The 26,079-nt window shown below is 44.3% G+C and overlaps 1 protein-coding gene across 1 annotated transcript in view; it reads left to right on the top strand.

Annotated features, from left to right (window-relative positions):
* The window catches only part of GOLPH3L (golgi phosphoprotein 3 like), a 412,781-nt gene that overhangs the window by 338,587 nt on the left and 48,115 nt on the right, over positions 1–26,079 (top strand). The window lies entirely within an intron of this gene.

Genomic DNA, 26,079 nt, shown 5'->3' with positions numbered 1-26,079 from the left:
AAGATCCTGAACAAAAAGTTTGTGGAGGTCCGGTCCCACGGGAGGGATCCCGACGAGGGGGACGAAGAGAGTGATGGCGGTGCCGACGAGGTTCCCGTGGAGGCGGAGTATTCCACTACCCAACCGTCGCAGCCGGTGCCTGGACCACAGGACAACTTAGGAGCGATTTTGATGGCGATCCAGGCCTTATGTACGGAAATAAGGACGAGGTTGCCCTTACCCCCAACTGACGATCCAGCGGAGCCTGGCCCGTCGGGGAGCCCTCCAAGCAAGCGGAGGAGAGTTCATCGCCCCCGCCCTTCCAGCCTTCACGTCCCTTCCAGCCTTCACAGCCCTCACAGCCTTCATCCCCTTCCCCTGATCCTAGGGAGGACACAGGAACAGAAACGGCCACGACGGGGACGGATGACAGTGGTGATGACGGGATGGGCCTTCCATCGCCACCTCCTCGGGCCTCCCCGCCCGACGAAATTGTCTCCTTCCACGCCATGATCGCCAGGGCATCCAAGCTCTTCCAGCTCTGCCCCGAAGAACAGAAGAAGGAAGGCTTCCTCTATCAACGTCGTGAGGCCAAGAGGAAGACTGTCCTCGCGGTCCCATTACTTGACTGGACGCCATGGGACAACGGGTCATCTCGTCGGTGGCAACGATGATTAAAGCGGCCAGCGCCCTTGCGATTGTGGCCCGCTACGTCAGGGAGCTGTGGTTTAAGATTGCTCCTCTGCTGGACTTCCTCCCGGATGACAAGAGGGCTGAGGCCCTGGAGATACTGCAGGAAGACGAGGTGGTGTCAGACCACGCCATAACGGTGGCCACCGACATTGCTGACACCGGTTTCCGACAGTTGGTCAATGGTGTTTGCCTTCGACGGCGCCGTTGGCTCAAGGCAACAGATTTCCACCAGGACGTGCAAACCAGAGTTTTGGACGTGCCCTTCGACGGGAACAACCTGTTTGGCAAGACAGTGGACGAGTCACTGCAGGCCATCAAGGCCGACACAGAGACGGCTCAGGCCTTGGGAGTTTTGCAGCAACGACGGTGCTCTTTCGGAACTCCGGAGGCAAGCAAGGTGCCTCCAAAGGATTCAGCGGCGGCTCCTTGACGTACCGTCAGGTGGCCCGCTCCTCATCGCAGGAGGCCTACAGAGAATGCGGCAAGTCAGGAGGATCTCGTCGACATCGCCAAGGAGGCCAAGGTCTATGCCAAGCAGGACTGAACCGGCTGTAGCGTCTGGCCCCCACCTGAGCACCCCGGTGGGAGGCCGGCTGGCGAAGTTCGTCAGCGTGTGGGAGTCCATCTCCACCGACCGATGGGTGCTGGATGCCCTGGCCTAAGGACACACTCTCGAGTTTCTAAAAAAGTGCCCCCGCATTCCTCCCGTGGCCAGGAAGGAAAACCACGTCCCTCAACTGCTGCTGGAAGTAAGGGAGATGCTAAAGAAAGCAGCCATCATGCTCGTCCCAAAGAGGCTCCGGGGCTCCGGAGTGTACTCCCGATACTTCCTCGTTAGAAAGAAGATAGGCGGTTGGCGACCCATCCTGGACCTTTGTCGTCTAAACAAGTACATCAAGGCCCAGAAATTCCGGATGGTCACCCTCCAGCACGTGCTGGGACAGCTGGAGGAGGGCGATTTCCTATCGTTGCTGGACTTGGAGGATGCCTACTTTCACAACCCCATTCTAAAAGGACATCGAAGGTTTCTCAGATTCGTAGTTAAAGGGCGCACTATCAGTTCAAGGCCCTTCTGTTCGGATTGAAGTCGGCACCCAGGGTATTCACCAAGTGCCTAGCACCAGTGGTGGCGTGGCTGCGCCTGCAGGGGATCCACGTCCACCCCTACCTAGACAATTGGCTCATCCGAGCAAGAACAAAAGAACTAACCGTCGGACACACGGCAAAAACCGTCCAACTGCTCACGGATCTCGGATTTTCCATCAACTTTGCGAAATCCCACTTGGTTCCATCGCAAGTCGCACTGTTTCTGGGAGCCAGGCTCGACAGAGTGGCGCGATTGGCCTCCCCTTCGGAGGAAAGAACAAAGGTCATCCTGGGCAAGGTGCAACGGCTGTCGACCATGTACGAGGCCAGGGTAAGGTCCATCAAGTCCCTCCTCGGCATGATGTCCTCATGCATCTATCTTGTGCGCCTGTGCAGGCTGCAGATGCGTCCACTACAAGAATTGGATGCAAGTGGCGGGCAGCTTCGAAGACAGGATCTCGCTCTGCGAAACCTTTCGGCAAGCAATCTGGTGGTGGGGTACCCGCACACATCTCGCGGCGGCTATGGACTTCCAGACCCCGGCACATTAGGAGATGGTGACGATGGATGCCTCCCTGGAGGGATGGGGAGTGCACACACAAGAGGCCTTTGGCTCCCGGAGGAGAGGTCACTTCACACCAACGTCCAGGAGCTCCAAGCCGTGTTCTGGGCCCTCAGGTCCTTCCTTCCAACCCTCAAGGGCAAGGTGGTGAGGATCTTGACCGACAACACCACCAGAATGTTCTGCATCCGTAAGCAGGGAGGCACCAGATCCTCAGCCCTATCCATGGAGGCCCAGGATCTGTGGCACTGGGCCATCACCCAAGGGATTTTTCTGGTACCCTTCCACCTGGCAGGAATAAAGAACACCATCGCCAACGCACTTAGTAGGGAGCTGCGCTCGTGCCATGAGTGGGAACTGCGGCAGGATCCAGTGGATCTGCTATTCCAATGATGGGGCAATCGCCAGATCGACTTATTTGCGACGAACACCAAGTGCCGGCGGTTCGCCAGCAGGTTTCCCCAGCGGGAAGCCTGGGCGATGCCTTCTCATTCCCCTGAGATGACCTGTTACTCTATGCGTTCCCGCTGTTACCGTTGCTGCTGCTATTCTTCAACCAACCCAGACGGTCCCGGTGCAGGATGATCCTCGTCGCACCGGCGTGGCCGAGACAGATCTGGTTCCCGGACCTTCTGGACATGTCGACGTCCCCCTCAGTAAAACTGCCGACAGACGCGGATCTCCTCTCCAGAGAAGGAGGCGCCATCCTCCACCACGACCCGGCGTTGCTGAACTTGCAGGCCTGGCTCCTGCAGCACTAGAGTTTGGAGGGTACGACATCCGGGCGGACTGCAAAGGCCAGGGCATCCTCAACTCTCAAGTGCTATGGTCATAAATGGAAGAGTTTTTTTTGTCTGGTGCCGTGCACAGAAGATTAACCCTCTGGGATTACGGCCCTTCAAGTGCTGCCGTACTTGCTATTGCTGTCCAAGGCGGGGCTGGCCCATGCCTCCATCAAGATCCATCTGGTGGCTATCTCCCGCTACACCAGAACTCCGGGGTGCTCATCCCTGTGGTCCCATCGCCTGGTGAAGGAGTTCATGAAGGGACTGTTCCCATCGTTCCCGCCGGTGAAGGCTCTGGGTCCGGCGTGGGAGCTCAACGTGGTGCTGACCAGGCTCATGGGGCCGCCATTCGAGCCTCTGCATTCGGCACCGTTGAAGTTCCTGTCGTGGAATACTGCGTTTCTTGTGGCCATCACCTCCGCACGACGAGTGGGAGAGATCCAGGCCCTTTCCTGCAAGCCCCATACCTGACTTTCCACGAGACGAGGGTGGTGCTGAGGACGCACCCCTCCTTCATGCCCAAGGTGCCGTCGGACTTCCATCTCAACAATCCCTTGTTTTTGCCTGTTTTCTTCCCGTCGCCTTCGTCGCCGGCCGAGAGGACTTTGCACTCGATGGATGTAACTAGAGCGCTGAAGTTCTACGTGGACCGCATGAAGAGTTTTTGGAAGACATCACAGCTGTTTGTGAACTTTGGACCTGTGAACCAAGGGAAGGCCCTCTCGAAGGCTTCCATTTCCAGATGGCTCTCTGGCTGCATCATGCACTGTCACCGGTTGGCAAACCGACCGTTGCCCGGCCGTCTGAGAGCGATCGCTGCTACCACGGCGTTCCTATCTGGTGTACCCCTGCTGGACATCTGCAGGGCTGCTACGTGGAGGTCGACGCACACCTTCACGAGATTCTACTGCATCGACCGAGATTCCAGGGAGGAGTCCAGAGTCGGCCTGGCAGTGCTGCGCAACCTGTTCACCTGAAGGTGGGCCTGGTGTGGAGGTAAGAGATGCTTAATGTTGAGTTGATGAAATGCTTAATGTTGAGCCTTGCCACCTCCCGTGGTTGTGCATGTGTGTACTGCTATGTATTCTTATATTCATGAGCATGTGAATCCATGCCAGACCCCATGCTGGAGAAGGAACAAGTTACTTACCTGTAACTGTTGTTCGCCAGCATGGGTCTGGCATGGATTCACATGCAAACCCTCCCGCCTACCCCTCTGCGGCTCTTCACTTGGTCCTACTGCCACTTTACGTGCTACCAAATCCGAAGATGGCTGCCAGAGGAGGGGCTTAGGTAGAGGGCAGTCATTGGCTGGGGGCAGTATGACCCAGAGACTAGTGATTGGTTATTAGGAGAAAGACAGTTCAGAAACGAAACTGATTTTTTTCTTTACCGAGGATTCCCAGCCTAACGACTGGGAATATTCATGACCCATGCTGGAGAACAACAGTTACAGGTAAGTAACTTGTTCCTTCCTACGCAATGCCTGATTCCCAGTAGTCCTGTATTTTAGCTGAGCGGGAAATACATTCAGAAGATTTAGCATTATTCACAATGTATGAAGTCCTGTTCTATATTAGTACTGCTAAAACACACGTGGACCGTAAATAGATATATATGCATTTAAGTAACTTGAGGCAGTTTTGCATTTAAATTGTATTCTACAAGTGAAAGATTACACAATCCTTCACTGCATTGCAAGAAGTCCGGGCTTCGAGCCAGGTTATCAGTTCTTTTGGTATACGGGGAGAATACCTTAAGCAAATGTTTTGGGCTGCGATCCAGTGGCTGTTTTATGTAAATGGTACCCTATGTTAGAATACATTGTAAACCCTGTTCTGATGAACTACAGTGGATTACGGGACAAAGTTTGATGTGGCTTCTGGGCAAGGTGGGATGCACTTGCGGAATAATGTTTATGCATATGCTGGAGTGTTTACATTCTCAGAGATGATGTATAAACAAACCTAGAATCTATATAAAGGGAGGATCTAGAAGGGGTGGACAGAGCTGTTCAGATTTGACACTGCTGCTGGGAAACCTCCATTTTGGCTTATGGAAGAAGGAGGGGCGATTGCTCCTCTTTCTGCCTGGAATATTTGCAGCTGAAACCCATTAGATCAAATCTGAGCAAGATAGCCCATGTTTGCATTATGGTCTATTCCAATTAACACTAGATCTCATTGAAGGCCTTATTACAGCCATTTGAATACCATGAAGGATTTAGTTTAGGTGGTTTTTGGCATTGGATTTGATATTTTGTGGATTTGTTTTAGTGAACTTTGGATTGTACAACACACCAAACCTCCCTCCAGCCTAAGCAGGCTCTGAGCTCTCTATCACAGAAGACTGTTGCGAGTATGAGAGATGACCATTTTCAATATCACATAGAAAGAGGAAGTATTGAAAAGGTATTTCAATTCATGAGGCTTTTTAGTGAGAATTGATGAGCATAAGATTGCCTTTTAGAAGCCATTTTGTTTTTAGTTAGTTGATTAATTTGTAATAGGATATAGGTTAGAACATGATGGACCTGTTTTCATTGATAACCTTTCTCATATTGAATGTTACGTGTAGTCACAATAATAGTTGCAATATTTTTCTATTACTTATTTCTCGTAATAAAAGTAATTCACTTTTCAGGAGACTGTGAAAGCTTAATTGAGTGGATTTTATTGTCTTTTCGATTAGAACCTTAACTCCCTCAATCTAACTGGGTCAGTATGATTTTTATTCTTGTCATATGCACCTAGATGCACTGTCTGCACAGAGCGCTTTACAAATAAACCTTCAAGTAATATGGAAAAAATGGGACCGGATATGGGAGTAAGAAGTTATGTCGTTGTGGTAGGTCGGCTCAGCTTCTCCCTCGTCGGATTCTCAGGTCCTGTGGCGACTTCTGAAGTTCCAGTCCCCAAAGCCCTGCTTTTATGCAGCACACCCCCATTCATTCAGCCTAGCTGTCAATCAAACATGCTAAGTGGTGAGCCGGCCGGCTCACTACTTGGGCCAATCACACAAGAGTGCGACTTGAGTTACCAAGGTAACTCAGTCGAGGGTGCCTAAACCCCCTCCCACACCTCCTGTGGTACCCAGACAGAGTGGCACCACTTTTGGAGGCTTCTGTGCAGAAGCCCATCAAAAAGTGGAACAAAGGGCTCGACTTGGGTTGGAGTCACAGAAGAGAACACAAACGCCATTTTAGAATCGAGTCCTGGCAAAAAATACCAACCGGCGAGTTAATATTAAATAAATAAACCGGCGGTATGTTCGAGGCTATGAGAATTAAATAATTAAAGTTGGTAGCCTCGAACAATGGGAAAATCCCATAGGGATATATTTGCGGTCGAATATAAAAAGTAGTATCCACTGCCACCAGCCAAAACTCGATCAGGAGGGACGGAGACGTGCCCCCTCGACTAACAGACCCCGGGGCAATCGAATTGCCCCGACCAGTATGTCCACAATATGATGGTTTGTACTGGTTTCTGTTAATAATTTGGGACTAGTAAAGCCAATGGTGACTTTACATGCCCTGGGAGACAGTAGTCAGTCCCAGGGTATGGAGTCTATGGTGGGGTGTCACTGACACCCCTGTGTTACTGCCCGGAGGGTGCTGTGTAACACACACAGTAAAAACACATGAGACCCTATGGAGTAAAGGACCCCATGGCCCATAAAACACATTAAGAGTCAAAGGAACACCATAAATCATGTCCAAGAGTGGGAGAAAGAGTCTCACTCTTGGCAGGAGAAAAAAACAAACTCCAGAAATCCAGCAAAGCTGCTGGGGGACTCACTAGGTTAGGAAATTCAGCCTAAAGAGAGAATTCTCCCTAACGATCCTCTTTCATGCACAGACTGGATTCTATTCTTATTCCTATTTTTGCTTTACCCTCCTTTTGTTATTTTCATTTAGACCCTTGCCTCTAGTTCCTCCAGTCGGTCCACTGAATGCATGCTCCTGCTGGTTTCATGCGGTATGTGTCCCATGACTCATGGGGTAGACCAGATCCCATACACTCTTGTCCCCTGTGCATAGAATTGTGCAACTGGCCCAACTGATGAGACCGTCTCGTCAGGGCCGTCCACCAGGTGGACTATATCTTTTGGTGGGGTACCCGATCAATGGATGTTTTTGCTACTTGATTCAGTGCCAGGTGTCACAATTACACCTCATGGATGAGATTGGGGATGGGCTAGGGGATACCTTCCTGATAGTTTGGAATCACAAGTTTGCATACATATTTCCCCTCTCCACACGACCCAACCCCTATTCCTCTGCTTCAGGAGGATTAGGGAGTCTAGACAGTTTTAGATGATTCTGGTTGCTCCTTTTTGGCCAGCAAGAGTGTGATTCTCTGGCCTAATTAATCCTCTTGTGGAGGGTCCAGTGTTCCTCCAACCCTTGCAGGAACTGAGGGTGGGGTAGTGGGGGCGGAGGGGAGGGGGTCTGATCCAGTACACCTCCCTTTAGTATCGTTCTGATCAATATTTTTAGTGATCACAACTGCACTTATATTGGCAAAGACGTAGTAGTCTTCAGTATGTATCAAAATTGTTTGTTACTATTTTCATTTAAATTATGCAGGCAGTATTATCTTTTGATGGGTCCACATATCTCCATTGAATAATCATTACATGTTTTGAGGCTACAAGCCCTTTGCTAAATGCCCTACAATAGAAACTGAAAAGGTATTTCTCATTAGGAATATTTGAATAATTATCTTTAGTTTTTTTTATACGTCATGTAGTTCCTTATGCTCCATGATATCTCTTAAATACCCCAAAACTTTTTTCCCAACTCGCTTTTGTTAATGATAAAACAATCATACAACATTACTGAATTACTTGCCTTAACAAAATTTGATTACCTCAATGAAGCAGTCACAAAACTCAAAGTAGATTGAAGAAACCTGAGCACCTGATTTCACATCCTTTTAAAATTTATTTTCATCAAAATACAGGATAAATGTCATCTGATGTGGCTGTGTGCCTTGGATGGCACCATTGTGCCACATGCTTCATGCTCGACAATTACACTTGCTGTATGCTCCCTTCAGCGAACCTAAAGAATGACTTGGTGAAAACAAGAATACCATAGAAACATTGTGCTTAATATCCAGCTGTTTTTAATTATTTTTAATAATAGCAAGCATCATCCCCTGCTCTGACATATGGCCTTGAGTTACTATCGGAAGCCCATGTGGGTTGACTGGATAGAATCGAGGGGGGGGAACACGATCTATATTAAAGGTACCGAATGCTAGGCCAGTAGAGGCTCTGTGACTCGAATTGGGCGTTCGTTCCCTCTATGCTCATTGGCTACTCAAAAGAAGTATGTTTTTCTTAGGTTGAGTCTTTTAGAAGTCAACAAGCTAATGGACCAGATGGCCGCAAGATTAACTGAAACACCTGTATACCTGTAAACCCCTTCCTTACTTTATCAAATACAACCCATATTCATATCTTATTCTCAGTTCTCGAACACCCCAGATTTAAATCTGCTTAAGACGACGACCTGGGAGTAGGGTAGAGCCGATTCCATTCCAGACTTTTACAATAGATGAGCCACGCTCTTATCTCCTTAAGCCTTGTAGAGAGAGGACAGATTCTGTCCTCTTATCTTTGTGTAAACATATTTTTAAATTTTTTTTATTGTGTATGGTTTAAAAAAACAATTACCATAAAATGACTATAGTCATACAATATAAAAAAAACTAAGAATGCAACAAATACATTAATAATAATACTAATACTACTAATATCCCTGCAAAAAAAATAACAAAGGATTTTTTCATGGAATTATAAATTATGAAAAAAATCACATTACAAGAAAACAAACTGTCGGATTATAAAGAAATCAATAAAAAAAACATGCAACTGCTAACACGTCAGACAGATTTGGTGAGTTTAAACATCTCTGCCAGAGAGAAACGGCTTTCCTAGGTAGCTCGTTGGCTGGACATTAAAATCTGGACAGACTAGAATTAAATGTTTACTTTCTCTATTCTTGTGATTTTTACAGAATCTACAGTGGTGTTCGTCCATTTCAATTTTCCCCTGTCTTTTCTAGGATCTCTCGCGTGGGAAGGAGATTCCATCGAAATTGTAAAAATATTGCCCTGAGAAATGCAGAGGAATGAAGTGAGATATGAACGAACTGTTCCTCTCTTTTTATATTCATGTCTGAGATGGCTCATGGACCGGTAGCTATGACATTTTTCGACAGTTTCAACCCAGTCCAAGTCGTACAAACTATTTTTGACCTTAGCTGTACCAAAAAGGAACTAGTGTACACTTAAGTTCTTTTAGGATTAGGTTACCATATGTACGAAAATCAGACAAAAAATATACTCTGGACCCACTCAAGTTCAGCAACATAGCGTTACCTAATGATCCATAAAGCAAAGGTTCCATAGGGGACAGTAATTTCAAATGCAGTTGCAGGCAGTTCCATTTTACTCGAGCTCTTAAAGAAATGAACCCCAGCTCGAATCTAATATCTGAGATAGGGACACATTTGGGAATTCCCAGTATTCTTCTCCAAAGTTTGGCCTCTATTCGATCCAGCCATTCAGGTAAAACCACTAAATAAAGTTCAAGCCATAGATACATTTAGGGATACATTTCCCTTCATAGAACTTTAATGCTTGTTTAATCAAAAAGCAGTCACATTTTTGATACACAGTCGCCAATTGGTTTGACAACAGTGGAGCCTTTTGATTCAGAATTTGTTGAAGCAATAGCATAGATGGTCTAGGCGAAATAAAAAAAAGCCCAAATAGATCATACTGGTTGAGGGTGACAAAATTGCCCCTTTCGCATGCCAAGCTAGCCGGATCGTTTTCCTCACTCTACTAAAATGAAGGCAGTTGATTGCCGCAAATTTAGAAAAAGCAGTTAATAGCCTACTTATGCCCACCCTTGTATGGTCAAACAACAAGAAGTAGTCTGTGTATGCAAACCATGTTATTTTCTCATCACCTAGTTTAGGGGAGGCCAAAGATGCCTTACTTAAGTACGTTCGTACGTACGTCTGATGCATACAAATTGAATAGAAAAGGGGCGAGTTTACAGCTTTGCCTTAGGCCAGACGGAGTTGAAATAAAGTCTGACGGCATACTATCTCTAGTCGGGTGTACCCTTACTCCCAGATTCTCATGAAGGGCCATGATCAGTTTCAACCTACCCTTCAGCATACCCCAGGAGTTCAGTTTCCACCAAAGGCACCTACTATCCACTCGATTGAAGGCCCCGGAAAGGTCTATAGTAGCAAACTTGTCAAACCAGGAGCATTCCTGGATTGCTCGTACCACCAACCTGTTAATATTGGTTGGGTGACCTCTCCAAAAGCCTGTCTGAAAAATTGAAAATCTGTTCGTCGCATTGGCCCAGACTTCTAAATGAGGCATCAAGAGGGATTCAAAGATTTTGCTGTCGGAATCCAAAATGGATATCTGTCTCTAATTACTTGGATCCAATCATGCACCTCTATTGAATATAGGGACCGCTGTGGGTGTATGCCAAGAGGGCGGAAGAACTTTTGACATAATTATGCAGTTGAATAAATTACCAGAGCGTTAGTCCAATTAAAGGGATTAGTCCTTGATGTACTGTTGGTTAGGCCAGTGGGGCCAGACGCCCTGGAGGGCTTACACGATTTGATTAGTTCTGCTACCCTTTCAGTATCCACCCTCAACTCAAATCCTACTAATGGTTCGGTTGGTGGTGTACCCTCCGGGGATTCCCGTTTTGCATTCCCGAAGAAACAAAGATTTTAGAAAAGTGAGCAACCCAATCCTTCTCCAAAACTGTATTTGTTTGAGAGAGTAGTGAAACGTCAAGACCATTAATCATTGACCAAAACACTGACCTCTTTACTGATCAATAACTGAAGCACATTTTCCCTGTCCCTTTTCACAAGTCTGCTTTCTTTTGTTTGAACCAATTCTTGTACCTTTGTCTTAAAAACCTAACTTTTGGCTTGCAGAAGCGTAGGTCACCCTTCTCCCCTCAATACTTAAGTACACGTATCATCATTCATTTTCTATTGGCAAGCGTTTCATCGTGTGCTTGCAAGTGTAGTCTAGGACAATGACTTCCCCTAGTAATCCCTCCTCTTGCTAAACTAATCATTAATTCCTCTAAGGTGGAATTGAAACTAAGGATGTTAAAGACCCTCCAGTTCCATTCCTGAGTTGAAGGCATGGCCCTCTCAAGTGAGTCGTTTTTATTTCGTGGGAACCATCTAATTCCATTGTGACCTGCTTGTACAGTAAAATCTGTAGATGGCCCTTCCAAGTACTGAACTGGTTTAAAGTTGAGGATGATTTTAAAAGTGGCACTAAGAATGCTATGATCACTCCAAGAATTGCTTTCTATAATGAAGACTGAGCAAAGATCATAAAGGTAATGGCCCACAAAAATGTAGTCCAATGTAGACTCACTAGAGCCCTAGCTCCATGTAGAGTTCCCCCTTCTGCTTCCGAACTGTCCATTTAAGTGCTTCAACCCCCATGCAGCCCCCGCATTCAGCCATTTCAGTCCTGCCTGGGACTTCCGATCCAGCTTAGCCAGAATCGGAAACTGATTCCACATAGTGGGTATATTTTCAAAAAAAAGAGAAAGACATTCTGCATTTAAGTCTCCCCCCAACACAACCTTTCTGATCCCCCTTCTTCAACTGCCAGGGCATTATCGGGGCATTTAAAATAGCAATACACTGTTCAAGAGAGCCCCTTCCAATGTGGCAATATATGTTAACCAAAAGTATCCTAATTTTCTCCTTAGGTGTTGAAGTGGTAGATCCTAATATCCCGTATGTGGAGTTTGAGATCTCGCAAGCTGTTAAGCCTAGTCCAATGCGAATAGCTAGCACCAGTCCACCTGCTGGACGACCCCCCCCTTTACTAGGTGTTGTTGTCTCTGCAAAAGTACAGTAGCCAACCAGCAATGGAGTGGTAGTGGGCCAGGTTTCCTGAAGGAAAATAATGGAACCCTTCTTAAAGGCCTCCATAGTTACCTCATTGGTTAACAGATGGGTGTTTCCCTGAGAATTCCAGGGCAGTAGTTTTAATTCTGTAGCACCCGATGAAGTGGCCTGAACCCTACTATCGTCATCGCCCCCTCGTCTGAACCCATACGACGCTGCATCGTGTCTAGCTTACCCTTAACACTTTATTGCTCCAACTAGGATCCCTCCACTTTCTATCCTTGTTAGCATTACACTGCAATACCGGGCTTTTATCCAAGATGGATAGGTTTTAGTACCAAGTTCAGTTCCCTGGACCACCTCAAAGCCCAGCCTCTGCACATTTTCCCTCGAAGATGATATCCGGTCCATAACCACTCTTGAACCAAAAAATAATCGAACATACTTTGTGTCTCCTCTTACAGGAAAAAACACTCTATCGATGTCTGCTGAAGACCACGATCTTAAAAGTCCAAGTTCACCAAAAATCATAAGAATGTTTGAGCTATTAAACATACTGGTACGAATCTCCCAGAAGGCTGGAAAGATCAAGGAAATTGCGGCCCAGATGCATCACCCTGGTCAGACTAGGGCCAAATATAGGTCTGGCATTTACACCTCTCAAAGGATGAGAAAATGTCCCCAGGGGGGGCCTCCCCTTGATATTGAATGATCACTGTATGGTTTCTCCATGCTTCATTTACATCTTTTCGATTTATTTTAAAGGACTCTTCCTTCCTCTTGGGGAACTGCAAGCCTGGTGCGTAGAGGGGGAAGTTTCCAAACTGAGTAGCACTTGTCTGGAGGTCGGGATTATAAAGTTTCATTATAAAGTTTACCAAGTAAATTCCCCAAATTAGAGTTGACTACCAAACACGGACCACTAGGGTTGATTCCCGGCAGATCAAGAGCAGGGGAAGAGTAATCAGCCTGCGATAAAAAGTTAGGTATAGACTTCACTAAGTTTCCCTGTGTGGACTCTCCAGAAGTTGCCACTGGAGCCTTACAAATCACAGGAAGTATATTCATCTTCAGCTTTTCCAGTAGGTTCATGTTATCCAACTGCAATGCTGAGATTTCGAAAGGAGCAGCTGGTTTCATATTGTTATTCAGGGGCCTCTACGCCTCCATCTGCAATCCCACTGTCAGAGCTCCACAAATACACTGGGATAGTATGTCGTAGGCAGGGGTTGACTCGACTGTGGACCGGACTGTGAGGTAACCTCCCTCTGTAGAGAGACCCCTTGCGATTGAAATTCCAATGTTGTTGATTGAACAATAACATCGGGTCGTAAGACTCTCTCCTTTTGACCCTGGAGTCTGATAGCTGTAGATGTTACAACCCGCTTTTCGGATGTAGAGCCATTGCCAATGCTTTTTTGGGACAAAAAAAAGGTTGTACTGCTTTTGTTTGTTTCCGTGGTGATTTGGCCTCTGGGATACCTCTTCCAATGGTGCTGGTAGGGGTATGGAGAGTTTTTGTGAGGTACAAGATAAAGTAGTCCTTCCTCCAACAGTGGAGTCAAAACCTGAGATGGGTGCCTTCTCAGAGCATCTACTTTTTTTTTTCAATTCTGGTAGGGAAAGATTTCAACTACATTTTCTAAAAGAAAGGTATTTCTTAAAAAAGCAGAAAGCTTTCTTCAGCCTGTCTGTCTCGATCATCAATGGCTCCTCAGGGATATCTGTTCTACCACCCTTTTAATATCCAGTGGTCCAGGATCGTTGCTTTCACCAGCTTCCTTATTAGGGGAATTGAAGGCCCGTTTAGGGTAATATAAATCAGACTCCTCTGTCTTCATTTGCCCTATGTGTAGAAATACTCAAGGGTTTCTCCCCAGAATTGTAGCTGGACCAAAGTACACAATGTGCCTCAAACATGCTTCCAGGCCTTTCACCTTTACACTGATGAAGTTCAAAATGTTGTATGATTTATTTTACTTCCTCCCAGATGTTATCGTAAAGGCGTACAAAGGAACTCAACACCAGAAGTGCAGACAGACTGGGAGAAGTTAGTTTAACCATGTCGTCTGCCGCTCTAAATATATGGTGGATGGGGCCATCATCTGTGTGCTCTATACATTCTGAAGGGAATGCTAAGGCTACATTCACTGGTTCCTGAGCCATACAATCTGTCAAGTCCATTGGAGTACTTGGACACAATGCTTCACAGATCTGTTGATTTTTACTAGTTTGAGTTGCTGAAGTGTCCAATAATGCTCATGTCTGTTAAGCCATTCATCCGTGTACAGTCCAGAATAGCTGCACATCGCATTGGCTTTCCAGCTCGAATTTCAGTGCTGGAGCCCAGTGAATTTGGAATAAAATCATTTTTTTGTCCTGCTATAGATGACTGAGGGTAACACTGGTAATCTTTGAGACCTTTTAGCATTTTATTCCACCCTGGGACTTCAGCACGCAGAAGTGCACTTCCTGGATGCTAAGAGTATTAGCCTTGTTAATGCCTTTCGCAAATAGTATCCTTTGTGGGAGTACCATAGCATCCTGTCCCAGAAAGAGGATCAACATTAGCCTGAAGGTCCCTGCTAGTGTCCTTATGCTCAGTGCGCTAGTCACCAAACATATCTTTGAAGAAGGGCCGGCTTCTTGAGGAGTGGGTTGTAAGTTATCGATACTGGATTGACTTCTCAACCCAGTACGAAAAGCCATGATTCTTTGTGTGCAATATAGGTTTCTTGCACCATCACTGCTTCAAAGGGACCCAGCCCAGTAGTTATCATTCAAAGAAGTTAAAATATTTTTGGAAAAGGTGCTTCACTTTGTCTACTAAATAAAGCTAGCGGCAGAGGGACTTTGGTTCAATTCAAAGTCCATCGACAAACTCAATGCCAGCCTTAATGTTGCAGAGGAATAGCTACACAATTTACAATAAATTTAGTCAAAAAGGGGGATATTAGCAAAACAAGGTAGGCCCACAGAGAGAGAGGAGTATGAGGTTACTTGCTGTTTTAAGTATTGTCCCATCGCCAATCCGCCAAAGACTGCCAAAGAGACTGCAGTGTTCCGCGAGGCTCCGCTTGGAGCGGGAGTCTATGTGGGGGTAAGCTCCTCCTCGGCACGTCAATGAAATTGACACGAAAAACATACTCTGCTTGTTTCGCTATGCACGCCAAAGACTCTGCAGGAAATGTTATCTACATATGTTTATACGGGGAGTTGGTGTGGTGTCTGATATGAAGACTCTGCCGCCTGTGCTGTGCACATGTGGAAACCAGCCGACATATCCTGACACAATGCACTGTTTTGTAATTGCAGTATCATAAGGCCTAATCTGCTGTTGTGACAAAATCTGATAGTATACATGCTGACCATTTTTGGAGCAAATTGTATGGAGCGCACTCATTGGTTATAACTGGTGCATGCTATTATGTCTGGCGGGAGGCTGTGAGGCTGTTGATGCAAAGGGACGTGTCTGCCAGGAACATAAATTGAATTAAGTAAGGAAGGGCAATATGGAATATGTATTTTGTATTTCATTGATTGGAAGAGCCTGTTGGGCCAGAAGTCATGTAATGGACTCTCCAGAAGAACTGGAAATATTAATAATGTTTTATGGTTTCATAATTGTAGTGCATAACTGTTTATTTTGTATTTTTTATAAAGCTGTGCCTAAAGGTTTATTTTTAACCAAATACACAATAAAGAAAAAAAGAATAGTTCAATTATTTTAAACCAGTGAACTGTCCAATTATATATTAAAAAACATAGTTGGCTGGATATGAAGTAAAATATATATATTTTAAGCATTTCTTATGTGAAATATTACTACACCATGGAATTTAACTCGTATGGAATAACATTTCAATCTTAAAAAAAAATTCTATTTTTAAATGATCAAATCCTCTTACACCTCCTATAGCCTACCAGAGTTCCTTGAGTGCTTATTCTGAAATTTAACTATCTCAAATTAATTTTCTAATACAAACATTAAAAAACAAACATAAAAGGATAAATGTACCAGTAATATGGATAGTTAAACTTTTTAATTAAAAGCCTATTGTAATTTGTGATTAGGCTTATTCTTCAGTTCTTTTTAAGCATATGTGGTGAACCAGAAGGACTTTGACAACCTAGATGTCATGTTCAAGGAGTTTTATTAAAATAAAAGAACCAGAACGCTAACTAGCCCTACCGGTTTTCCAGTCTCATCTCTCAGATAGGATTTCCTAGGGAAGGGTTTCTCTGGTTTTCTATGGGTCTCCGATACTGGGGTTTTAGAATTCGAGCAGGTGAGGGTTGCTGGAGTATGACTTTTTGTTGTGAAGGATGTAGAGCTTGGATAAACTGTTCCAAGGCAAGAGCTTCTAATACCTCAGGTAGACTTTTCTTCCCTAACCATTGCTTCAGGGTGTTTTTAATTCAGCAGGCCAATTCTATGGGGCTTTCATTAGGAAGTGGTTGGGTATTGCTGAACTTGAGGCAAAAGTTGGCCTCAGTTTGCCCCATTCTTTCTAATAGGGTTCAGTTTATTTCAGCAAAGGAGGTAATTCCAAAGGGTTTTATGTTTCACCAAGAGATTTGGAGGACTCTCCTTAGTAGAGGGGCCAGATAACATATCTTCAGGCTCTCCTTCCAATGGAATTGGGCCGGTAATTGCTCAAATTTGGTAAAGAAAGCAACAAGGTCCTCTCCTTCTAATAAGGTTGTAGAACCTCATGAGGGAGAACTCGGTGACTTTGTCCTGCCCCTATTCGGTCAAGACTCTTCTGATGGCATTGTTCAGCTTGGGTCTGTTTGTCAATCAGCCTTTCTTGGAGGGTCTTGAGGGATGACCTATCTCAGAGTTTGGATTGCTTGTGAACTCTTTTTTTCAAAGGGACAGGGTCTCCAGATCTACTTCTTTTTCCTCAATCAATGGGGAGTTGGCTGGAGAGGACTGTAGGTCTAGGTCTCCAATTTTAAGCTTTTAATACTTGGTTCTAGCAAGGCTTTTATGACTGGATGTCCTATCAGTGGAAGGTGGTCAATGGGACCGGCCATAAGCTAGGGGTGAGGGTCTGACACTGTCTGGTCACTGACAGCCTACCTACCGCCTGTCACCAAATTCAAGGAGATTTATGAACATAAGAACCAAACTTCCCTATCTATAGAAATAAAAGCTATGGGTGCACGTCAAAGTTCAAAATAAAGTACTTCAGTCCGAATCCTATCCAGCTAAGTTGCCCTACCACTTTAGAAAATAGCTAACTAAAAAAAAGGGAAAAGGGCAGGCTTGGTACAATAGCCTCTGCAGGCTTTCTGCATGGTCCAAATTATACTTTACTTCTTCTCACTCTTCAAAGTTCCTTTTCACGACATAGTATTTTTCCCAGTCTTTGTATCGAGTTATGAATTTCGTTCTCTCCTTCTTTTTTTTTTTAACAAAGAAAACTGTCTGTTGGTATGAGCATTTCTATTCCTGCAGGATTTCTTGTAAATAAACACTTCCACCTTTTTTGAGGCATTGGGACTCAAGTCCTTAGAAAGGTTTTTTCTTTCACCCAAGATATTGCACATAGGCTGGCTGTCCACCCTGGTTTGTCAAAGCGCTGGAATTAGGGCTGAGAAAGCCGCAGAACTCATTGTTTATGTCCCTTTCATTTCCTCTTTCACAGGCTATTTTCACACTCTGGTTTCTCAGGCTCCCGTAACCTTGATAACTTTCACAGTCGTTATTCACAACGTTCGTACCTTGTAGCGGTATGTTCTCCATCTGGTTTCTCAGGCTCCCGTAACCTCATCGGCTATCCCCATGGATGCTGATCTCGGTAGCTACTATCCGAATTTTGCAGAGCTCAGGGATTTGGGCTCCCTCATCCGATCTGGTCTAGGCATCCGTTACCAGCCCACCATCACTCCTTTGTGATCCCACCAACAGACGAGACGGGTGTGTTTCCATCCCTGCTCCTTATTCTGCCTCGGTTCCTCAGTTGGGTAGAAAGCCAACACCCAGGCCTTTCGGCAAGAATTTGGCTCGCCCTCCTCGTTGCCACTGGTTCCGCAGCTCAGTTTGGTTCTGCTCCTCCCTCTGCAAGAGTCTCTCGCCCTCCAGTCATCTAATCTCCTCTTTTACACGTCACAGGAATACAGAGACCTGTGTCCTCCTTTGCTGACTGTGGCATTCAGCCAGTGGTGGTAGAGAAGGGTCTTTATGGAATACAGTCATTAGAGGAGATGGTCTTTTCCACGTCCATCTATGCAGACAAGGTGTTTTGGACTGGGAGTTCCGCTCTGGAATGTGAGTCCATGTCCCAAAGAGGGGAGTCACTCCCAGTGAGGTCCCACTTGCCCAGACCCCTAGGCAGGGTCTTGTGTAGTTGGCTCACCTCTCTAGCCTCAAAGGGGGGGGGGGTTGCTCTCCTCTGGGGAGGAGGGATAAATTGTCAAGATTCGTCACACATGATGAGTTTGAGTGGAACATTTGTTTATTAAGTCCTACATGTAATATATCTGACAAGGTCTGCGCCGTCGCACTTAAAAACATATTTTTTTCTTTATCTTGGATGTGTGCCAAATCTATAACTTTCAGTTAATTTATGGAATGACCCAACTCCATTTAATGTTGTTCAATACTCTATTTAAGATTCTTATTTCTATAGTCAGTTAAATTCAATAATACACTTTCATTGTCCTACTTGTCTGGCCAACATAGTTGTTTACACATGGTCTATGCATTATGATAAACATGCAATATACTTTAAAAAAAGGTTTTATATTTCGGTTTAATACATAAGGTAAGCCAGCAATATTGTTGCAGCAGCTACAATTTAGTCATGGAAATGTGCCTGTTTCTTGTATGCCAAGACTATTGGTCCCATTTCTAGACCTGACTGAAGAATGATTTAGCATTTCTGTACTTTCATTGCTGTTGGTCTAAAGACTAAAATACATTTCAATTGTGAGATTACTTTGTTATGAGATGTTCAAGTCTGAAGTAATATCGCTGATTTTCGGAATGCTGTTTTTATTTCCTCCAGACAATCGCTTTTGAGTAGATATGTTTTCTCTTGCTATTTAAAAATCTTCAATGTTCTTTATGACTCTTCTTATTCTCACAAACTGTGAAAATGGCAATCCATTTATAATAGTTTTTGATGGCAGGACTCTGCATGTAGAAAGGAGACAGATTCATTTTTTATACTTTAAAAAAAAGCCTGTTTCATTGATCGCTTTACCTCGGTATCTAAAGAGAATTTCTTCTGTCCAATCTCGTCCGTCACCGTTTGTTTTTAGTGATGTGGTATCAAACGAATTGACTTGGCTGATTTGGCCTTTCACAGAACAACATAGGGATCATCCAAGTGGCCAGAACTGTATTTGTGACCATTATTGGTACAAGTGGGCTAGATTTCACCACTGGATTGTATGGAAGGCCATTATTCCTTTTTAATTGTCAGTTAGGCAGTATTCTTTCATTCACAGCTCCTCTGGCTAGCAGGGAAATACAGGTGATTCTTGCAGGACATACCTGCCAGCTATCGACATTGAAAGAAGCTTGTATAACCTGGTTTCCTCACCCAATCGGGTTGTAAAAAAAGACACCTTGAAGGTCTGGGTAGGCTTTTTCGATCAGTCAAGAGGTATCTTGAGGTCTGGGACTTAAATGTGGTTCTCTATACACTAATACCATTTACTGTAATAAGTGTTGACCATGGATGAGAAGGGGAAAATAACCTTTTTAAGCCCTGTGAAAACAGTGGACAATGAAATGTGCCAGAAGATCCCTCACACCACTGCTCCAGATAAGATTTTGAGGTGGGAGTATTTTACTCACTATTTTAAAAGTATGAGTGTAAATATGATTTTAATAGAGTAAAAATTACTTTTCTCCTTTGCAAGAGAGTAAAATGTATGCGACATCCGGTCGACGTGTGCAAAAACTGTATGGAAATCATTACTATGCGACAGCTTTCTGCATTGTTACAGAATGCACCTTTCATGTTTTCCCTAAGGCCTGGCCATTTGATCTCTCCTGTATATATTTAAATGTTAAAAACACAGAAACCTAGCCAGTTACATAGTAAAGCAAGCATGAATTGTATTGTGTGTTTTGAGGTTCGATAGCAGAATTGTCTAATGTTTAATGAAAGTCCTTGTTTCCTGGAGCTATTACTACCTAATGGTATGCCAATGTTATGATACAACAGTGCAGAAAGGCAAGGACTCCATGCTAAATTCTATATCTAATCTCATGGTCAATTGGTTATTTATGTAGCGCTTTTGTCAAAGCACTGTACATGGAACATATTTAATCGCAATTATCACCAAATAGAAGTCTGTACTTATTTATCGACCTTGAAAGGATGAAAGCCTGAGTTGGCCTTGCCGCGATTCAAGCCTGCAACCTACAGATCACACACAGATCGCAACGAGTGCTCAACCGGCTGAGCTATCTTACTAGCTAACATTTGTCAGAGGTCGATTAACTGAGTATCGACTAACGTATAATAATCGCAGTTCCTGGATATTGGACGAACCATGTATGAACATAAAGTTAAATACCTATCTGGATTATCACAGGGACAGGTTTTGCTAAGTTTCTATTTCGATTACAAATGTGACTCATTTGTTTGTTTTTGAACAGCGCTTGCACTTCCTGGAGAGTCAGGTTTTAGATGTTTTAATTGTAGTCTTGAAGATTTGAGAGGCTAGAACACCTGTGATTGGTGTAATGCCGATTACTCACCCTTGAACAAAGACTCTGCTGCCACTGACCATTTATAGTAATGTACCCCATTGACTGCAAGGTTAAATGGATGTAAACTAGACCATGCGTAGTCATCATTTTACACACTGTTTTTATAATTAGAGTGGAAATTAAATTATAAGTAAAAATGATCTGCCTCCGCATGATAATGCACAAGGAACAAGAACTCAGAAAAATACTATTGTGCAATACTGGTTTGCTTTCACTGGAAAAAAAAGCATAATTTGATACAAAATATGAATTCTCAATTGCAATTTTCCATTTTATTAATTTTACAATCCTAAAATGCTATGAAAATAAATATGCACAGTGCTTCTGTTTGCTCCATGAGCAGCAACACAGCAGAAGTTGAATGGAAATAAATCATTCCTTTTATCACAGTGTGCAGTTTCTTTTTTTTGAAAGGCTTCAGAGAAATACATTCTGTTTCATAAAGGGCGCGTATTCATGGCTTGTCATTACATCCATGTAGATAAAAATCAAAAAGAAGCCTGTTGGTTTCTGTCAAGTAACCTGACACCTCTGCTCTAAACCTGAGTGTATATGTACACAGGAAAATAATAAAGCTGTCGTATTTACAAGATTTTCATGCTTAAAAAGTCCTGGTGCGCAACTTATCTGGAGGCCTGCCTCACACAGTGTGTATATTGCTTATATCCAGAATATGATGCCCCTGACAGTAAGATATGCAAAAATGTTCTGCCAGAAAACAAATGGCGACGCAGGTATTTTGTATATTGGATCAAAACGAAGCATCGTAACTCCTGGAAAAGACTGGGGAAGATTTTTGTAAGTGATGATTATTAACCTTCTCCTCTGGCTTTGAATATTCATGTCTGCTGTCCCCAACTTTGAGCATTGTGTTTGGATCTAAGTGGGTCACCATCAGCGGAGTCATATGCTTTTGTGACGCCAGTCACTATCGATGCATTTGATGGCCAAAAACCTTAGCAGAAGCTAAGTCAATGTCAAAGTTTGGATGTCAAGAGGTGGGTGCCAGAGACCTGTGTTACTACCTATAACGACAAAGTAATCCGTGTTGGTGGCTCGATCGTCTGGAGCAGTGTCGTTCAACTCAAGGCGGAAGGTTCTCACTGTTGAGCAAGATGTCCTTTGTGTCAGGGGCGTGGCTAAGGATAAAGTGCTCCAAAAGACTCAAGTAGCATTGATTTCATCAGCTGTAAAATGCAAAACACCGGAAGAGATGAGCAAAGAGCAGCTAAAGGCATTAACGCTTTGAAGCACATTGTGCATAGGGGCTACACAAATAATCAATTAAAGTTGGAGGTAAAAGCCAAAAGAAGAGGGGGGGGAAAAGGAGAAACTGAGGTAATTCAACAAAGAGAAAGTTAGACTGAATAAAAAGGCAATATAATCCCAGAAGGAATAGCAGCGCACCAGAGCACAGATCCCTTCGTGTTTTTTGACAAACCTATTGTTGCCTCCATGAAGACTTTAGTGTGGTAATGTGAAAAAGATTACCTGTTCAGCCCAGATAATTTGTTGCTTCAGAAGGTGAAATCCTCTCGAACAAGGAGGAAGATGTGCAAGATGAATACGAAGTAAGTCCTCGACAGATGCCAGTATGTAGTATTGGAAATGGAGGAGCCACAGGAAGTAGGAGTGGAACTACTAACTGCCCAGGAAAATCCTTAAGGAGTGTATAATCCCTAAAAAAGGTTCCCGTTCCTGTGCCGTAGAAGTTCCCACTTTGTAGACTCTATTGCATACCTTGCTTTGATCCAGAGGGTAATTGAGGAATTTAGTTTACATTCTACCATCACATGGAAGGATATTGTTTTGCTTTTGGAAAGTGAGCCTGGACAGATGCCATTTTTGCAACCCCTTTTGTACACAGTGTGCAGCAGAGGAGCATGAATATTTTGAATACACAGACTCTGCCTTGCTAGTGCTTTTAGATCTTGAAAAGAACTATGAAACAAAGGATAGCCCCACTGGTATCAATGGTGGTGGCAGCTCACAGGAGAAAATAGTCTAACCCTGATGTGGCGCCAGCTGCAACAGATGAGGAGGCTGAAGAGTTATATAGTTTTGGGTGCAAGATGTCCCCAATGTAATTAATGATTAGAGAGGAGGTGAATATCGCGTTAATGATCACAAGATATAAAGATCAGTGGGCGAGAATGGCACAAATTCTCCAGTTCTTGCTTGATGAAAAAGTAAAAAAGGTAGGTCATTTTGAGGTTGGGCAGGCTGGCCTCTGCGCATGCCATAAAAGGCACCTATGGACATTGCAGGTATCTGTGTCTGTTGTCCAAGTAATGGCCATGTAATGTGCTGGTAAGGGTGGTTCAGTTATTCTGATTTCCATTAAAATGTTAAAGCTAAGGTACTTGACTTGCCTTTTCAACGGTGGTAGCTGTTTGGGAAGGATTTTAATACTGTACTCGTAGGATTGGAAACTGAAACGGCCAAGAGTTAGGTGTTTTCATGCACCGGCAGACACTTTCCTTTCAAGAAAGAAGGGGAAGGCAACATGGAAACACATATATAGTGCTACATCAGTCCAGCAAAGGTCTTACCAGCAGTGTACCCGTTCAGTACAAATATTCTCAACAGCACTCTGAGATGCCAACGGTCTTACCGAACACCTGAAAGATCCCGTAGTAGCGCCGCGCAGCAGAAGTCTGTGCGTTCCTAGTAGGCCTGACTTGGTTCACGTTTTGTCGCCCAGATTTCACTGGTCAGGGGCAGAATTTCCTTCAAACTCTCATAAATGGTACTTTAGGTTGTGTTCAGATGGCCTACTTGAGTTCCAATAAATGCCCTGAGTACATCTGCCACGGGGCAAACATGCAACAAAACTCACTTTCAAAGGTGTTCGAAATTGAGGGGAGCTAGGAGCTTATTTGGCTCCTGCTTGCAGCCTTGAAGAGCCTGGTTAGCTTGGCACCTACCGCTATCAGCAACTACTTTTGGCTCCCCAGGCCAACTGATGCCAAACAAGCACACATAGTGAATATAACTCTGTGCATTTGGGACAATCTATAAATAAGCATTAGGATATATCTATATGACATTTAAAGCATAACGGGTCATAATAAATAAGCAAAATGTTAACTTTGCATCTTATGTGGACGTTAGATTTGCAGCATGCTATGCACTAGCTCCTGGTTCCCCAGTGGTAGCTGCGTTTACGCCAGCTACCCAGCAGCTGCTTTTACCTCCTTATCTACTCTTAATTTCGATCCCTGCTTTGCCAAGTTGCATAAAGGAAGTTGTGGCCATTGTCTCTAGTTAAGCAGTGGTTAATGAAGTACGTGCTCATCAATGGGAGAAGGACAGCTTCTACTGTTCTATGATTAAAAGCTCACCAAGGGTAGGAGGCGCATCATGTACTTGAGGTACCTTCACAATTTTTAAGTGTCAGACGTTCTGAACGCTAACCTTGGTGGATATCTTGCTTTTGCAGCTTGGCTATTTCTTGGTTTCTCCAAGTTTACAAGATACTTACATTCTCGTTCTGACACACGAAAGACAGTAGACATTTTAGGTTTCAGTTTGGAGGCGATCATTGGCAGCTCAGAGTGTATCCATATGGTTGGCGTGCAGCTCTCAAGACTGTTTTCTAAGGTTCTGGCTACACTGTGAGCCCATGCCTTGATGTCTGGCTATTTTGTGATTGCAATGTTTAAAGAAAGCTAATCACCAGTGCTTATCATAGAGCTGGGGTTATCTGCTAACCTTGACATATTCATGTATGCCAAGCAAGCAGATTCAGTTCTTTCGAGTAGAGTTTGACATTGCAAAAAGATAGTGCAGCCAGAGGGTCAAAGAATTTGTTCAGTGGTGAATGTGTCCAAAGCTTTCAACATTATAAATAACAGCCAGAGAGTTGAAGAGTCTCTTGGGCCTTATGGCTTCCTGCAGCTTGCTTTTAATTCTTTGCAAGCTGAAAATGAGATTTCCTTAGGAGGAAGCTGCAGAAACAATGGCTGCAAGTGTCGGGAGGATGGGACAATATTGTTGAAGTGACAACCAGAATGAAGACCACTTTACTTTGGTAGACACATGTTTTGTGTGGTGACAGACATTTGCCTGGCAAGGTGGGGTAAGTACATGGGAGAATTGGAGAAACAAGGTTTCTCTTAGAGCTGAGGTCAGTGAGAGTGTCGTTGAAGGCTTCCCGAATGCAGGACTCAAGAAAACGAGTGTTAGTTCAAATGGGCAGCCTGACAACAAAGTCTTATTAAAACCAAAAAGGAGTAACCAGAGCTTTAATGTTATCAAACGAACCGTAACAACTGTGTACAAGGGCTATCAAATATCTGATATCTATCTCGGCTGTGCATCTTCACATAGTTCTAAATATCTTGGCATCATCCGAACAGGTCGTCCTCGAATATGCGTGAATGTGAGCTAGATCTGAACACAGTGGATTTCCAATTCTGTCAGTGAGGAATGCCGGACATAGATCTGTTCACAAAGCAGCTCAATGTGATGTGCAATAGGCTGGCATCTTCGTTTCAACAGGAGGGCTAGGGCAGCACATGTTCCTATATGCCTCCTTCCCCAGTGGTCTCTGTGTAGTTCAGACCCTTAAAGAAAAAAGTTGTGCCATTAATTCCCATTTCCACGAAAAGAGCACATCTGATGTGGCATTCAGACCCGTTTGTAATGTCATTAGAGCACCTACTTCCCAGGGCTCATCCAGTGCTCCTAACAATGTACTAGTGGAAGGTACTGCATCCCAGTCCATCTCCCCTCAACCTAGCAGCCTGGTACCTGGATGACTGGCTGGACATCCAGAGGGTGGACATCTTCCCTCAGTTGTGTGCAAATCCTGCCATATTGCAGGTTGTAGACAACAAATGCCAGCTATTTCAGAAAATGAGTGTTTTGCAGTTAACTATATCAATATAGTAGCCTGTCTTCCTAGGGACATTTTACCATACTTGGTGTATGTGTCATATCCCAGATTGCAACATAAGAGTGCATCTGGCGGCCATGTCCAGATACAAGAAGAAGCATGAAGAAGACTGTTCCATAATGGGTATTGAATGTAGTCCTTTAAAAAGGTGAATCTCTCTGGTCTTGCTGACTGTGAGAGTGGCAGTTCCCAGGTAGAATAAAAACATATTCTACTAAGGGCAGAGCTGCAACAGCAACCTTCTTTGACAACCGGCTGCTTGAAAGTCAATTGGTCTCCTAGCAACATTATTGCCTGGACAAGGATACCAGAACAGATGCAATCTTTGGCCAAGCTGTCTTGAAGAATCTTTGCAAGTAACACCAGCCACTAACCCACCTCCCAGGTGTTTTCTGTTTGCTA

Source organism: Ambystoma mexicanum, chromosome 1p (assembly GCF_040938575.1).
Source record: "Ambystoma mexicanum isolate Mex_15411 chromosome 1p, UKY_AmexF1_1, whole genome shotgun sequence".
Lineage (NCBI taxonomy): Eukaryota > Metazoa > Chordata > Amphibia > Caudata > Ambystomatidae > Ambystoma > Ambystoma mexicanum.
Note: the sequence above shows the minus strand (reverse complement) of the source record. Positions and strands in the feature narration are given on the sequence as shown.